We start from the raw sequence: 18,366 nt of genomic DNA, 5'->3' as shown, positions 1-18,366 counted from the left end.
CATAAAACGAGTCCTTGGTCCTCGCAATATTCAAACTCTGCATTAGCAAGTGACTATTTGTGAAGTACTGCCAACTGATGTTGGAAATGAAGGAACGCAGCGATCGAAACTCTGCCAAACTCTGTCCAGCCGCTTCCCAAAACATTGAACATCAGCCCCCCAGTTGTGGTACCCTCTAGAGTTTTCCCTGCTGCAGTGCCGGATGTGAAATATTTTGAAGTGAAAGCAAACATTGCTGGTGAAATTCAACAGGCCTGACAGCGTCAGTGGAGGCAGAAAGCAGAGTTAACACTTTTGAGTCCAGTCAGTGTTTTGATCTGAACAGGTGGATCTCCTCTCCCCACTGCCCTTTGTTTTATTTCAGTGTTTTGCTGGGGGTGGGAGGGGGATAATATGAACATTAAAACCTCCAGGTAGCAGCACTGAATATCAGGGAGTTGAGCCATTGATGATTCGGGGTTTGTGATGGCTTCTTCTTCCCCCCCCCTCAGTCATCCCTACAGGGGCATACCTTATTCAGGGAGATCGGTATCGACATTACCTTTTATGGGGTGCCTTGGATAGTGAAGATAGGGGCTCCAACTCTCCCTTTCCCTCTCTCCTGCCATGCAAATCTTTCTGTGAGTTTGAAACCAGAGGGTTTTGGGTTACACGAAGGGATACTGTCCAGGCTTTCCTCCTCTTATTGAACAGACTGAACTCCTGTCGATCAGTGCAGCATGTCTAAGAATCCCCACAGTGTGGGAGCATCCCACCCAAACCCGGCCCCTATCCTGTTACCCTGCATTCCCCATGTTAAACCTACACATCCTTGTGACACAACAATTTTGCTTGGCCAATCCACATAACCTGCATATCTTTGGGACGTAGGAGGAGATCCACACAGACACGGGGAGAACATGCGAACTCCACACAGACAGTCGCCTGAGGCTGGAATTGAAGCTAGGACCTTGGTGCTATGAGGCAGCAGTGCTAACCACGGAGCCACCACAGTGCCCAGGAGGAAGCTGGCTGAAACTGGGCCCAAGGAGATAAGACTTTAAGATGTGGACATTTTTCCTTTTCTTTCGGCTCTGTTTGTTTTAGTTCTTGCTTTTTTTAAAAAAAGCTCTGGTTTTGTGGCTTGTATTTTAAGATGGTGACAGACAATGGCGACTTTGCACACTTTTCACCAGACCAGAGTACACACGTGACAATAAAATCTGATTCTTAACTCTGCAATGCTGCAGTACCGTGATCTGCCACATGGGGTTGCTAGATACTCAGCCAACTGGCATCCAGGTTGGCCTGACCACTGTGTGCTCAGGTACAAAGCCACACGTTGCATTCCGCAAAAATGTTGCTGCTCTGAACTCTCCATAAAGACTAGCCGAAACAGAATAAAAATTGCTCAACCGGACACCCTAGGCACAGCAGGAGAGCATAGGTAAAAACAATAACTGCAGATGCTGAAAACCAAACACTGGATTAGTGGTGCTGGAAGAGCACAGCAGTTCAGGCAGCATCCGAGGAGCAGCGAATTCGACGTTTCGGGCAAAAGCCCTTCATCAGGAGAGCATACAGTCTGGAAGGTACGACTGTGAATGTGAACGGACTGCAGATTCGCGTTGCGAGTCTCCAACAGTTCCATCACCTGTTTCCATATTAACTGCAGAAAGCTGAGGCAAGGGGAGTGAACTGCATGTTCCAGAGCACTGGGACCCCCCCCCCCCCCCCCCTGACACCCCCCCCCCCCCGCCCAATGGATGTGGAGGTGCCGGTGTTGGACTGGGGTGTACAATGTTAAAAAAAAAATCACACAACACCAGGTTATAGTCCACCAGGTTTGTTTGGAAGCACTAGCTTTCGGAGCGACTCTCCTTCATCAACCACCTGATGAAGGCTCAATGCTCCAAAAGCTAGTGCTTCCAAATAAACCTGTTGGACTATAACCTGGTGTTGTGTGATTTTTAACTTTGTACCCCCCCCAAAGGAAATGACCTTCGCGGTTGGAGGGTCTGAGCTATAGGGAGAGGCTGAATAAGCTGGGGCTGTTTTCCCTGGAGCATCGGAGGCTGAGGGGTGATCTTATAGAGGTTTATAAAACCATGAGGAGCATGGATAGGGTGAGTAGCCAAGGTCTTTTCCCCAGGATAGGGGAGTCCAGAACTAGAGGGCTGAGGTCTAAGGTGAGAGGGGAAAGACATAAAAGGCACCTAAGGGGCAACGTTTTCACGCAGAGGGTGGTGCATGTTTACAATGAGCTGCCAGAGGAAGTGGTGGAGGTTGGTATAATTCCAACATTTTAAAGGCATCTGGATGGATATATGAATAGGAAGGGTTTGGTGGGATATGGGCCAAGTGCTGGCAAATGGGACTAGATTAATTTAGGATATCTGGTCAGCATGGACGAGTTGGACCGAAGGGTCTGTTTCAGTGCTGTCCATCTCTATGACTTTATGAAACAGCAGCAAAGGGTATGCCTAGTAACAGCTGGTCACCAACTGTGCACATCAACTCTAGACAATCACTTGGGTTACATTTCTAACACAGCCGGCCTTGTTGCTATTGTCTTTGGCTGTGACCCTTGGCTGGTTTACTCTCAACTCAAAGCAACTGTAAGGAGAAGAGGACTGAGAGGTCAGGATGGACCCAGATTAGAGATAGAGTACAATTCCTGTCCACCAGGCCACAAGATTTCCTCGTATTGTTGTGTATCTCAACAAAACAAAAACACACTCTAATCCCATCAATGGCAACAAAGACTATGGGGGGAAAGCCTGTCATGGAATCCCTACAGTGTGGAAACTGGCCATTTGGCCCATCGAGTCCACACTAACCCAGTCACACCCCCATCCCTGTAACCCTGCATTTCCCATGGCTAACCCACACATCCCTAGACACTATGGGGCAATTCAGCATGGCCAATTCACCTAACCTGCACATCATTGGACCATGGGAGGAAACCCAGGCAGACACACAGAGGATGTGCACACTCCACACAGACAGTCACCTGGAATTGAACCTGGGTCCCTGATGCCTTGAGGCAGCAGCGCTAACTACTGAGCCACCGCATTCTTCTGTATCCCAATGGGCACAAGTCCAACTTTCTCAACATTTCTTCATTCGGCAGGCCCTCCATATCTGGGATCAATCCAATGAACATTCCCTGGACTGTCTCCAATGCTAATGTATCTTTCTTGAGATAAGGGGCCTGAAGGCCTTCATAACATCCCAGTTGTGGTCTGATCAGTGCCCCCTATTGTTTTAGCAAAGCCTCCCGACTTACATACTCCATTCCCTTTGACATAAAGGCCTTCTAGAACATAGAACATAGAACAATACAGCACAGAACAGGCCCTTCGGCCCACGATGTTGTGCCGAACTTCTAACCTAGATTAAGCACCCATCCATGTACCCATCCAAATGCCGCTTAAAGGTCGCCAATGATTCTGACTCTACCACTCCCACGGGCAGCGCATTCCATGCCCCCACCACTCTCTGGGTAAAGAACCCACCCCTGACATCTCCCCTCTCCCTTCCACCCTTCACCTTAAATTTATGTCCCCTTGTAACACTCTGTTGTACCCGGGGAAAAAGTTTCTGACTGTCTACTCTATCTATTCCTCTGATCATCTTATAAACCTCTATCAAGTCACCCCTCATCCTTCACCGTTCCAACGAGAAAAGGCCGAGAACTCTCAACCTATTCTCATATGACCTATTTTCCATTCCAGGCAACATCCTGGTAAATCTCCTCTGCACCCTCTCCAAAGCTTCCACATCTTTCCTAAAGTGAGGTGACCAGAACTGCACACAGTACTCCAACTGTGGCCTAACCAAAGTCCTGTACAGCTGCAACATCACTTCACGACTCTTGAATTCAATCCCTCTCTAACACCAACACCGAATGATTGATTGCTCTTCATCTCACGAGAGTAAAACCAGTCTCACAATGGGTGTGAAATGGGCAGAAACCAGGGTTCAGGGTGACATTGAATGTCAGATGCCTTCAAACGTGAAGATTCAGTTGTTGTAGCCATTAGTCCTGCTGCACTTTCCGCAGACAGTGGACAGTTGGCTGATTTCAGAAATGAAATTCAAAATTCCTGACCAACTCTCTGACCAGATCCACCAAGGCTAAAGATATCCCCAGGTGACCTGTGTGAATTTGACTAACTGCTTGCTCTGACCATTATGGGGCCTACAGTGTACCATGGTTTGATTCGTGTAGATAGACTCCTGCCTCGAGGTCCTACACGTTAGGGTTTGAGTGATGCTGGGACTGCGATTGCTGTGAACCACCACCTATATTGGATTAAAGGAACAGATAACAACTTCAACTGGGGCAAGGGTGTCTCTTGTGAGGCAAGAGTTTCTGGGACCTGCCTAGGTCAAGTGCTGAGGCCAAGGAATATCAGCCCTCTGGCACTGCCCCAGCATTGGCCATTTCATGGTGGTGGGTTCAGGACCTGGTATGGTCCCCTGTTACTTAAAAGGGCAGCTGACATTTTCGGGCAGACTGTGGGTGTGTGTGTGTGTGTGTGAGAGAGTCTATGTGAGTGTGAATGTGTGTGTGTGTTTTTGTATGTATGTGTGTCTGTGTATGTGTTTGTGTGTGAGTGTATGTGTGTGTGGATATGTGAGTGTGTGTGTGTATGTGCTTGTGTGTGAGTGTGTGGGTGTGTGAATGAGTGTGTGTGGGTCTGTGTGTGAGTGTGTGTGGGTCTGTGTGTGTGTGGGTCTGTGTGTGGGTAGGTGTGGGTGTGTGAGTGAGTGTGAGTGAGTGTGTGTGGGTCTGTGTGTGAGTGTGTGTGTGTTTGTGTGTGTGTGGGTCTGTGCGTGTGTACGTGTGTGAGAGAGAGTGTGTGACATGGCAGCCTGTTAATCTTCTGATGCAGAAAGACCTTCCCCATACCCCACCCAACCCTCATTGGTTGCAAAATGTGTCTCTATGGTATTTATCGGGTTGTGAAAATCCCAGTATGTGATTGTTGCCCTGTCCTCCCGGAGGGTTTGCTCAGGTTTCCTCCCACAGTCCAAAGATGTGCAGGTCAGGGTGAATTGGTCATGCTAAATTGCTCATAGTGTGAGGTGCATTAGTCAGAGGGAAATGGGTCTGGGTGGGTTACTCGTCGGTGGGTCGGTGTGGACTGGTTGGGCCGAAGGGCCTGTTTCCACACTGTATGTAATCTAATCTATCTCCTGTTTCCTGCCCCCACGATTCAGCCCCTGTGTCAGTCTCATTCCCTTAAAGAGTCACTCTTCGAAGTATTGAAATTTCAGGCTTCTCCTGAGTCTAGGCCCAATCAGGTTTAGCACTCACCACACAAGGCCCACCGTAGATTTCACCTCAGAATATTCTTCAAAACTACAAAAAGGCATGGTGCTGCCAGAATTCTTTCAGTTTAAGTTAGTCGCTTCATTCTTTTATGTAACTATAAATAATGCAATCAGTGTAACCTTTAATAGGAAACTCAGCCACGTCTCACACCGGTGAAAGTGCTGCTTTTATTTAAGAGAAATTCATCTTGAATTTTACAAATTACAATGAATTGACCATTCTTTTAGCTGGAAGTCAACTCAGAAAGCACGTCCATACTTCGTTCTATTTTGATGCTTCCGAAATGAAAACTAAAACTGGATTCCCTGAGTTTTTCCCAGCTCCATTCACTCTCCACTGGTGCCCAGGAGCAGATGAGTGGATGGATTTGACGAACAACAATTCCTGGCATGTTCCAGGAACTGCCAGATTGGGTCGGAGAACAAAGCTGAGAAAATAGTTGGTGACTTCATTGGGAGATAACGTGATCCTGTCTTGTCAATTCAGCGAGCAATAATTAAAAAAAAAACTGCAGATGCTGGAATCCAAGGCAGGAGGCTGGAAGAACACAGCAAGCCAATCAGCATCAGGAAATGGAGAAGTCGACGTTGCGGGTATAACCCTTCTTCAGGACTGTCTTTTCGGTGGACAGCCCCAGGATTCTCACTAAATTTAAGCCTGAGACATTGAAGTGGGGAAATGTAGCAAACTGGTCTCTGATAGATAACACGGTTCTTTTTAAAAAATTCATTCATTGCTGCAAAGCCCAGTATTTCGTGCCCCTTGGGGTTGCTAGGCATTTTCGGAAGACACAACCTCATTGCGGCCGGGCTGGAGTCACATGTAGGGCCAGGCCAGTGGAATTTCTTCCCAAAACGAAGCTGGTGAAGGAGCTGTCTTGATTAATGACAATCGGTGAAATGTTCATAATCTCCACCACTGAGTCTCATGTCGGGTTCCAGATTCATAACTTAATTAAATTGTCACAGTGGCTTTAGAACTCCTGTTCTCTCGACATGAGCATGGGCACTGGAGGAAGAGTTTCCTTTGTGGGGTGGGGGAGGGGGGCTAGCATTCCAGCCTCTGATCCAACTGCTCTAAGTTCAAAAGCCACTCAAGTGGCTCTTGGTCACAGAAGGGTCGTGTACGATGTAGGTCAATGAGCCAGCAAATCCTTCTTCCTCCGGCGTTCCCCAAAGGAAAGAAAATGAGTGTGTGGAGATATGAAACAAACAATTGAAAGGCCAGAGGGATGGTACAAATGCCTTTTCTTTTCATGCAATGGGAAAACTAGCCAAGGTGCAATCTGAATGATGGTTCATAGTCAACTGGGCTTAGAATCCCTGAAGGCCCGACAAGACCATGCCAACACTCTGAAGAGTAGCCCACTCAGACTCACGACCCCTCCTCTATCCCTGTAACCCAGGATAACCCACCCAGCCTGCATACCCCTGGACGGTCAGAGGCTTTTGCCCAGGGTTGAAGTTTTAATTACAAGGGAGCACAGGTTCAAGGCGAGAGGGGGTATGTTTAAGGGAGATGGGTGAGGGACGTTTTTCACGCAGACAGTCGCTAGAGTGCACTGCTTGAGGAGGTGGTGGAAGCAGGCAGATTGAAGAGGATGGTTGCATGAATAGGGAGGGAATAGAGGGATTGGGACCAAATTAGGGCAGAAGGTTTATTTTGTAGTTTAGTGAGGGCATGGTGATCGGCACAGGCTTGGAGGGCCGAAGGGCCTGTTCTTTTTCTTCTTTTGTGCTCTACTATGAATAATGCGGTAACGTACAGTGAAAAGCCTCAACGATTGTTGCAATCCTGCGCCATTGGAATACTCCAAGAACGAGGAGACAAAGTTGAAAACAAGTCCCTCTTCTCTCCTTTGACCCCCACCATGAGACACTTGCTCTGAGCCAGCTGACCAGCGACACTCGCATTGCCACCTGTTCTGGATCCATGAATGTCGGAAGCCTCACGCTTTAGGCACCATTTCTTCATCCCTGAGCCCACCGATGCCGGGTTGTGTGCTGGATTCATGCTCACTGTGCAACCAGGGGTCCCCGGCTCCGGGCCTACCACAACCAGGAGTCTCTGGCTCCAGGCCTAGCACAACCAGGAATCCCTGGCTCTGGGCCTACCACAACCAGGAGTCTCTGGCTCTGGGCCTACCAAAACCAGGAGTCCCTGGCTCCGGCTCGACCACAACCAGGAGTCCCTGGCTCTAGGCCTACCACAACCAGGAGTTCTCAGCTCCAGGCTTACCACAACAAGGAGTCCTTGACTCTGGGCCTAGCACAACCAGGGCTCCCTAGCTCCATTGCCAGGCTGCCACCTCACCAAGAGTCCTGGTCCGCCGCCCCCCTCGGCAATGTCACCCCCTCCATCAACGCCAACAGGACGTAGACAAAAGAAAAGGAAAGAAGATCAGCAAGGCAGCCTTTGTGTGGAGCCTCAGAAAATGGGGGAGATACTAAGCAAGTATTTTGCATCAGGATTTACTGTGGAAAAGGATATGGAAGATATAGACTGTAGGGAAATAGATGGTGACATCTTGCAAAATGTCCAGATCACAGAGGAGGAAGTGCTAGATGTCTTGAAACAGTTAAAGGTGGATAAATCCCCAGGGTCTGATCAGGTGTACCTGAGAACTCTGTGGGAAGCTAGGGAAGTGATTGCTGGGCCTCTTACTGAGAGATTTGTATCATCGATAGTCAAAGGTGAGGTGCCGGAAAACTGGAGGTTGGCAAACGTGGTGTCACTGTTTAAGAAGGGTGGTAAGGACAAGCCAGGGAACTATAGACCAGTGAGCCTGACCTCGGTAGTGGGCAAGTTGTTGGAGGGAATCCTGAGGGACAGGATGTACATGTATTTGGAAAGGCAAGGACTGCTTAGGGATAATCAACATGGCTTTGTGTGTGGGAAATCATATCTCATAAACTTGATTGAGTTTTTTGAAGAAGTAAAAAGAAGATTGATGAGGGCAGAGCAGTGGATGTGATCCATATGGACTTCAGTAAGGCATTCGACAAGGTTCCCCATGGGAGACTGATTAGCAAGGTTAGATCTCATGGAATACAGGGAGAACTAGCCATTTGGATACAGAACTGGCTCAAAGGTAGAAGACAGAGGGTGGTGGTGGAGGGTTGTTTTTCAGACTGGAGGCCTGTGACCAGTGGAGTGCCACAAGGATCGGTGCTGGGTCCTGTACTTTTTGTCATTTACATAAATGATTTGGATGCGAGCATAAGAGATACAGTTAGTAAGTTTGCAGATGACACCAAAATTGGAGGTGTAGTGGACAGCGAAGGTTACCTCAGATTACAACAGGATCTGGACCAGATGGGCCAATGGGCTAAGAAGTGGCAGATGGAGTTTAATTCAGATAAATGTGAGGTGCTGCATTTTGGGAAAGCAAATCTTAGCAGGACTTATACACTTAATGGTAAAGTCCTAGGGAGTGTTGCTGAACAAAGAGACCTTGGAGTGCGGGTTCATAGCTCCTTGAAAGTGGAGTCAGAGGTAGATAGGATAGTGAAGAAGGCGTTTGGTAGGCTTTCCTTTATTGGTCAGAGTATTGAGTACAGGAGTTGGGAGGTCATGTTGTGGCTGTACAGGACATTGGTTAGGCCACTGTTGGAATATTGCATTCGATTCTGGTCTCCTTCCTATTGGAAAGATGTTGTGAAACTTGAAAGGGTTCAGAAAAGATTTACAAGGATGTTGCCAGGTTTGGAGGACTTGAGCTACAGGGAGAGGCTGAACAGGCTGAGGCTGTTTTCCCTGGAGCGTTGGAGGCTGAGGGGTGACCTTATAGAGGTTTACAAAATCATGAGGGGCATTGATAGGGTAAATAGACAAGGTCTTTTCCCTGGGGTGGGGGAGTCCAGAACTAGAGGTTTAGGGTGAGAGGGGGAAGATATAAAAGAGACCTAAGGGGCAACATTTTCATTCAGAGGGTGGTGCGTGTATGGAATGAGCTGCCAGAGGAAGTGGTGGAGGCTGGTACAATTGCAACATTTAAGAGGCATCTGGATGGGTATATGAATAGGAAGGGTTTGGAGGGATATGGGCCAGGTGCTGGCAGGTGGGACTAGATTGGGTTGGGATATCTGGTCGGCATGGACAGGTTGGACCGAAGGGTCTGTTTCCATGTTGTACATCTCTATGACTCAATGAGTCTACAGGGTAAGGAAAGAAGGAATGGAGAGAACGGGCCCAGGAGCCCAAACGCTGCATGCCTTTCCAGTGCCACACCTTTTTCCATCTATTTCCAAAGGCACTTTGAGGAATGCATTGCCTTCTCCTTGTGAAGACATCAGTGACTCAGAGTGAGTCAATCTGGGTCGTAAAACAAAGGGAAAGTGAGAAATCTGGTGAAAGGGTAATGCAGGAAACATTGTGGTAAATACTTACGAGTATGGTCTACAAGGGTAATGAGATATGGTAGGTATGAAATTGAAGCAGCTGGATTATTTTAGCAGTATGAATGGCAGACCTTCCACAACATCACGGGATTGCCTGACTTGTACTTGTGTCCCATTCTGGTTGCCCTGTTATAAGAAGGATATTCTTAAACTGGAGTGATTTAAAAGAGGTTTACCAGAATGTTGCATGGTGACTCAGTGGTTAGCACTGCTGCCTCACCGCACTGGGACCTGGGTTCAAGTCCAGCCTCAGGCAGCTGTCCGTGTGGAGTTTGCACACTCTCCATGTATCTATGAAGGTTTCCTCCCACAGTCCAAAGATGTGTAGGTTTAGGTGAATTGGCCATGCTGAATTGTCCATAGTGTTCAGGGATGTGTAAGTTGGGTGCATTAGTCAGGGGACATGCTGAGTAATAGTGTAGGGGAATGGGTCTGGGTGGGTTACTCTTCAGAGGGTCGGTGTGGACTTGTTGGGCCGAAGGGCCTGTTTCCACACTGTAGGGATTCTATGATTTAATGAAGGGCTGGCGTTATAAGGAAAAGCTGGGACTTTTCTCACTGGAGTGTAGGAGGTTGAGGGGTGGCGTTACAGAGGGGTACAGATAAGGTGAATGGCAGCTGTCTTTACCCTTGGGTGAGGAATATTTTTAAGTGGTTAGGTCAGAGTGGTGCTGGAAAAGCACAACAGGCCAGGCAGCATCTGAGGAGCAGGACGAAGGGCTTTTGCCTGAAGCATCGATTTTCCTGCTCCTCGGATGCTGCCTGACCTGCTGTGCTTTTCCAGCACCACTCTGATCTAAACTCTGGTTTCCAGCATCTGCAAGCCTCACTTTTGCCTGGTATATTTTTAAGCTGAAAGGAGAAAGATTTTAAAAAGACACAAGGAGCAATATTTTTACACAGAGTAGTTTGGCTATAGAATTAACTTCCAGAGGAAGTGGTGGATGCAGGCAGTTACAATGTTTAAAAGACATTTGGATAAGTGCATGGATAAGCAATGTTTGGAGGGATATGGGCCAGGAGCAGGCAGGTGGGACTAGTTTAGTTTGGGATTATGTTCGGCACAGCCTGGCTGGACCAAAGGGTCTGTTTCTGTGTTGTATAACTCTATGACTCTATAAATGTTGTAATGAGATCTACATCTACCACTTCCTCTGGCAGTTCATTCCATACATGCACCACTCTCTGCGTGAAGAAGTTGCCCCTTTTTACATATTTCCCTTCTCCCCCTAAGCCTATGCCGTCTAGTTTTGGACTCCCCTACCATTGGGAAAAGGCTATTCCCCTATCCATGCCCCTCATGATTTTACAAACCTCTCTAAGGTCACCCTTTAACCTAGAATACTCCAGGGGGAAAAGTCCCAGTCTATCCAGCCTCTCCCATAACTCAAATCCTGCATTCCCTGCAACTTCCAGGATGTTGCCTGGTATGGTAGGAAGATCGTATGAGGAAAGGCTGAGGCACTTGGGGCTGTTTTCATTGGAGAAAAGAAGGTTTAGGGGTGACTTGATAGAGGTGTACAAGATGATTAGGGGTTTAGATAGGGTTGACTATGAGAACCTTTTTCCACGTATGGAGTCAGCTATTACGAGGGAGCATAGCTTTAAATTAAGGGGTGGTAGGTATAGGACTGATGTTAGGGGTAGATTCTTTACTCAGCGGGTCGTGAGTTCATGGAATGCCCTGCCAGTATCAGTGGTGGACTCTCCCTCTTTATGGGCATTTAAACGGGCATTGGATAGGCATATGGAGGATAGTGGGCTAGTGCAGGTTAGGTGGGCTTGGATCGGTGCAACTTCGAGGGCCAAAGGGTCTGTACTGCGCTGTATTTTTCTATGTTCTATGTTCTATGTTCCTTGTAAATTTTTCCAGTTGCCTTTCTGGTTTAATAATGTCCTTGGAGCAGGAGTAGACCATTCTGCCCCTTAAACCTGCTGGATCAGTTATGACTGATCAGATTGTGGGCTTGACTGTATTGTCAGGACTATCCCTTCAATTCCCTTGTTAGTCTACTAATATTTGGGGTGGACCCAATGGCTCAGTGGTTAGCACTGCTGCCTCATAGCACCAGGGACCTGGGTTCGATCCCAGCCTCAGGTGACTGTCCATCTGGAGTTTGCACATTCTCCCCTGTGTCTGTATGGGTTTCCTCAGGGTGCTCTGGTTTCCTCCCACAGACCAAATATGTGCAGGAAAAGAGAAAAAAAAACAGAATTCTATTTGTCCAGCATGTAAGAATTAAACACATTTGAAATGAAACTGGAAGTTAGGGTGGATTGGCCGTGCTAAATTACCCATAGTGTTCAGGGATGCGCAGGCGAGGTAGATTAGCCATGGGTTACAGCTAAGGGGTGTGTCTGGGTGAGATGCTATTTGATGGACAGGCTGAATGGCCTGCTTTCACAGTGTGGGGATTTTATGAATACAACAATGATAACTCGCAATCCAGTATATAGGTACCAGTATGCCAAATGTTGCTGGAGTCACCTGAGCCTTAAAAAGGTAGATTCAGAGTTTCATTCTCATCACTTTTAATGCTTTTGGGCTATTGTGAGCCTCGTTATATTCTCATTGCTGTCCTGCGTGTCTCAGGTTGCTGTCAGCCAGTTCTATTGGCCATTAAACTTCTGTTGTGCTCGGCTTTGATGTTTTATCTTTCCCAATTTTTATTGCTGAGGGAATAGTCTGTCTTATCTCGAGTGACAACTGAAAATGCTTCTTTACATCACCTCTGTTGTGATAACAACTGGTCTGAAATCGCTTTTATTGTCTCCGATAATATATAAAAAACTGAAAATGCTGGAATGGTGCCTAGTGACGAGACCGGCACTCGAGTATTTATTCATGGACATAGCTTTTTTGTCGGGAGCTAACTTTTACCAAGGTAACAACGGCCCCTGTGCAATCGTCTTGGTCAGAAGGAAATGGTACTTATGAGGCTTTTCAGTTTGCAGTGTTAATGCTTATTCTGAGGCCATCAAGACTCCCTCAGAGTCAGTGACTACCTCAACTTCCAAGGATCTCTTCCAGGTCCTGACTCCAACTCTCAGCAGCTTGCTACTTTCTTCCTGAGTTTGTTCTTACAGCCATCCAATGGCACTGAGATCCTCACTTCAGCTGCCTTCATTGTGGCCCCGCTAACTGCTGCACTCCCAAAACAGAGCCTGCCCCACCCTGTCCGGCTCTCGTTCTCCAATTATCCACTCTTCCTCCTGAGCATAGAGTCATGGAGTCATAGAGATGTACAGCATGGAAACAGACCCTTCGGTCCAACCCGTCCATGCTGACCAGATATCCCAGTCCAATCTAGTCCCACCTGCCAGCACCCGGCCCATATCCCTCCAAACCCTTCCTATTCATATACCCATCCAAATCCCTCTTAAATATTGCAATTGTACCAGCCTCCACCACTTCCTCTGGCAGCTCATTCCACACACGTACCACTCTCTGTGTGAAAAAGTTGCCCCTTAGGTCTCTTTTATATCTGTCCCCTCTCACCCTAAACCTATGCCCTCTAGTTCTGGACTCCCTGACTCCAGGGAAAAGACTTTGTCTATTTATCCTATCCATGCCCCTCATAATTTTGTAAACCTCTATAAGGTCACCCCTCAGCCTCCGATGCTCCAGGGAAAACAGCCCCAGCCTGTTCAGCCTCTTCCTATAGCTCAAACTCTCCAACCCTGGCAACATCCTTGTAAATCTTTTCTGAGCCCTTTCAAGTTTCACAACATCTTTCCGATAGGAAGGAGACCAGAATTGCACACACTATTCTAACAGTGGCCTAACCAATGTCCTGTACAGCCACAACATAACCTCCCAACTCCTGTACTCAATACTCTGCCCAATGAAGGAAAGCATACCAAACACCTTCTTCACTATCCTATCTACCTGCGACTCCACTTTCAAGGAGCTATGAACCTGCACTCCAATGTCTCTTTGTAAACCTGCATGACCCTGTTAAAACCCTTAAAACAAGCCATCGCCCAATCACAGAGTGGAACAGAACCTTGCTGCCATTTTCACAGAATGCTGGCTGTTTGCATGAAGAACCTTGACACCAACGGGTGATTCATCACAACTTTACTTCCTTTGAAACAGAACAGAAGGCTGTGGAAAGATGTTTACTGTCGGGATCCATGACGTCTTTGCTTGGTTTCAATCCGATTGTCAGACTGAAGGAGGATGAAAGATTAGGTTTGTTAGATTAGATTCCCTACAGTGTGGAAACAGGCCCTTCGGCCCAACCAGTCCACACCAACCCTCCGAAGAGTAATCCAATCGGACCCATTTCCCTCTGACTGATGCACCTTTGGGCAATTTAGCATGACCAATTCACCTGACCTGCACATCTTTGGACAATGGGAGGAAACCGGAGGGAACCCACTCAGACGCAGGGAGAATGTGCAAACTCCACACAGACAGTCGCCCGAGGCTGGAATCGAACCTGTGACCCTGGTGCGGTGAGGCAGCAGTGCTACCCACTGAGCCACCATGCCCCAACATCCTCTGTTGATGATGTATCAATGCCCTATCTGCAGCGAATTCAAGAAGGTGGTTCCTAATCAAATGGATCATTCAAGTACAAGGACCTTAGCTGCATCAAACCCTGAAGGTACCAACAGAGAATACTTGGAATTAATAGGGCCCCATCCCTTGTTTGGAATAGGGGCCTTGAACTCAGGGAAATCAGACTACGAGGAAACCAATTGTTACTTTTTTAAAGAAAACGCGCAATGCAGGTTGTTTGTAGACAGTGAGAATGCTCCAAAAACCATCGAGCAAGCTGCAATTCACCACACCATGTTAGCCATGCGTGAATATAATTAACCTTCATTATTTAAAAACTTGCCAGAAGCTTGCTGCTCGAATTATTAACTAAGGATTCTTGCTCTGAGAGGAAGAAAGCACATGTCTCTTTCAGACCAACATGCTGATCATGGTCAGTAAGAAAGAAAGTAATAAATTCTGTCCATGACAGTAGCTTTTCACAAAATCAAGAGAAATTTTTCTTCTCTCATGTAAGGACTAGATAAATAAAGTATTCCTCTGAAACTGGTAGACAGGGCAGTAAATGGCCAGCACTTAGTCCTCTTTTTAAAAAAGAATATTTATTTAATCTAAATTACTCCCCCCCCTCCCTCACTTAGAATCCTGATAGTGTGGAAGAAGGCCATTTGGCCCATTGACCCTCTGAAGATCACCCACCCAGACCCACCCCATCTCTGTAACCCAGCATTTCCCATAGCCAACCCATCTAGCCTGCACATCACTGGACAACTTAACACGGCCAATTCAACTAATCTGCACATCTTTGCACCGTGGGAGGAATCCTGAGCATCCGGAAGGGCCCCACGCAGACATGGGGAGAATGTGCAAACTCCACGCAAACAGTGGGTGGAATTGGACTCGGGTCCCTGGCACTGTGAGGCAGTAGTGCTAACCACTGAGCCCCCGTGTCACCCTTTCCTAAGCTTATATTAAAAATGGCTCTATCCAAACTTACATAACTACAAAGCATGAAGGCCAGATATTGGATAAAAGGGGGAGGGTGGGTGATACAGTCGGTAAAGGAAGGCATTAATCTTTTTGAGTTGTCTGCCCAACTTCCACCAATGAGCCCAGTATAGAGGCTGGTCCCAAATCCACCCCACGGCTGAGTTGAACCTGTTGGCCCCAATCTGCTTCCTTGCTGGCCAAATGGGCACCAGAGAGTCCGAGTTGCCATAGCAACATCCATGATTCCATGCATGTTGTAACCTGGAGCTATTGGCCATAATCAGAAAGGGCTCAATCTGTATGTCACGTGGCTGACTAAGAAGCATTTCGGCTTGTACCTCCAGTGTTGGTGTGTGCTGAAAGGGTTTGCAAATTGATATCCAACTTGTTGGGCCTCACCTACCTTATCCCGCAGTGGGACGTGGACCTGAACCTCCCAACTTAGAGGTGGGAACATTATCTGCTGTATTTAGCACTGCTTCTCAAAGGTTGCATGTTCATTTTCCATGGCACTGAGTTCTGCCTTTACCGATCTTGTCCATACCAACTCCTGAGAGTCTGAATCGTTATACCTGACTAAATATCGTGATGTATGATGATATGATGCACCTTCCAGTTATCTAATAACAGTGTCATCTCTGCAAACACTGTCGAGTTGGAGCCTATACCACAAACCTGCTCCTAATGTCCTGATCTCAGCTGATGTTATTACTACACAGGTCAGGTCTCAGTCTGACATTTGACTTGATGGAGCATAATTTGCCTCCTTTTCATTTTGATGAGGTGGCCTCTGATATGAACATAAAAACACAATTTTGTAGGTTTTGTTTCAACAATAAAACAGAAATTTATGATCTTAGTAAAACAACGAACTACCTACATAAAACTCAAACATAAAGATTTTTAAATGCACAATAACATAGAACATATATAAAACCAGCTCAGATCCTCGATCCTGCTCCACTGTTCAATAGGATCATGGCAGATCCAACATACCTCACGCCCACTCTCCTGACCTTTTCCTGTAACCTTTGATTCCCTAACTGGTCAAGAGTCTGTCCATCTCAGCCCTAAATATACACAGGGACTCTGTCCCCACAGCTCTCTGGGGCAAGGAGTTCTAAAGACTCTCAACCCTCTGAGGGAAGAAATTCCCGCTCATCTGAGTCATAAATTAGCTCCCCTTTATTCTGAGACTGCGCCCTCTGGTCCTGGACTCTCCCAAGAGGGGAAACATCCTCTCAGCATTGACCCTGTCAAGCCCCTTGAGAATCTTAGATGTTCAGTGGTTAGCACTGCTGCCTCACAGCGCCAGGGACCTGGGTTCGATTCCAGCCTCGGGCGACTGTCTGTGTGGAGTTTGCACATTCTCCTTGTGTCTGTGTGGGTTTCCTCCCACAGTCCAAGGATGTGCAGGTTAGGTAAATTGGCCGTGCTAAGTTGCCAGTCCTGTAGGTTAGATGTATTAGTTAGGGGTAAATATAGAATAGTAGGGGGATGGGTTACTCTCTGGAGGGTTGGTATGGATTTGTTGGGCTGAATGGCCTGTTTCCACACTGTAGAGATTTTATGATAACCTCTCATTTTTCTCAACTCCAGTGAGTAGAGTCCCAACCTGTCTCGTCTTCGATCATAAGACAATCCCTCTGTACCAGGGATCATCCTAGTGAATCTTCCTTGGACTGTCTCAAATGAAATGATGTCTTTCTTTAAATAAGGGGACCAAAACTGCTCACAGTGCTCCAGATGTGGTCTCACCAGCACCTTGTACAATTGCAGTAAGACCTCCTTACTTTGATACTCCAACTCCCCCTAAAATAAGGGCCAACATCTCATCAGCCTGCCTGATTACCTGCTGCTCCCCATGCATTAACTTTCTATGACTTGTGCTCACACTCCCCCAAATCCCATTGTGTTGCAGCTTTCTGCAGTCTCTCCTCTGTTTAAATATACTCATTGTTTGTTCTCTCTTCCAAAATGAATAACTTCACATGTTCCCACATTATATTCCATTTGCCAACTTTTTGCCCACTTACTTAACCAATCAATATCTCCCTGCAAACTGTTTGTATCCCTCTTCCAATTTGCCTTTCCATCTACTTGTGTGTCTTCTGCAAATTTGGCTACAGTACATTTGCTTCCTTCTTCCAAGTCATTAATATATATTGTAAACAGTTGCAGTACCAGCACTGCTCTGAGTGGAACCCCACCGGTCATGGGTCACCAACCTGAAGAAAATGCCCCTTAACCCCATTTGCTATTTCCCACCCATGATGCAATTCTCCATCCACGCCAACATACTGCCTCCACCACTGGGGGCTGTTATTTTATGACTTAACCTTTTGTGAGGTTGTTTGTCGAATGCTTTCTGGAAATCCAAATACAACACATCTACTGGTGTCCCTCTATCAAGGTGCTGCTTGATATCACTGTTGATGACCCCTTCCATCACTTTACTGATGATCGAGAGTAGACCGATGGGGCGGGAATTGGCCAGGTTGGATTTGTCTTGTTTTTTGTGTACAGGACATACCTGGGGAATTTCCTTATTGGTGGGTAGATGCCAGTGTTGAACGTGTACTGAAACAGCTTGGCAAAGGGAGTGGCAAGTTCTGGAGCACAAGCCTTTAGTCCTATTGCTGGAAGTTTGTCAGGGCCCACAACCTTTGCAGTATCCAGTGTCTCCAACTGCTTCTTGACATCACGTGGAGTGAATCAAATTGACTGAAGACTGGGATCTGTAATGCTGGAGCCGTCAAGATGGGTCAATCTCTTGTCACTTCTGGTTGAAGATTGCTGCAAAAGCTCCATCCTTAAGCCTTTGCACTGATGTTCCGAACTCTTCCGTTACTGAGGATGGGTAGATTTGTGCAGCCTCCTCCTCCAGTGAGTTGTTTAACTGTCCACCCCCATTCACAACTGGATGTGGCAGGACTGCAGAGCTTAGATCTGATCCGTTGGTTGTGGGATCCCTTAGCTGTGTCTCTAACTTGCTGCTTATGCTGTTTGGGATACAGGTGGTCCTGTTTGGTAGCTTCACCAGGTTGACCCCTCATTCTCAGGTATACCTGGTCCTGCTCCTGACATGCCCTCCTGCACTCTCCATTGAACCCGGATTGATCCCCTGGCTGGATGCTAATGGTTGA

Source organism: Chiloscyllium punctatum, chromosome 26 (assembly GCF_047496795.1).
Source record: "Chiloscyllium punctatum isolate Juve2018m chromosome 26, sChiPun1.3, whole genome shotgun sequence".
In the NCBI taxonomy this organism is placed as follows: Eukaryota; Metazoa; Chordata; class Chondrichthyes; order Orectolobiformes; family Hemiscylliidae; genus Chiloscyllium; species Chiloscyllium punctatum.
Note: the sequence above shows the minus strand (reverse complement) of the source record.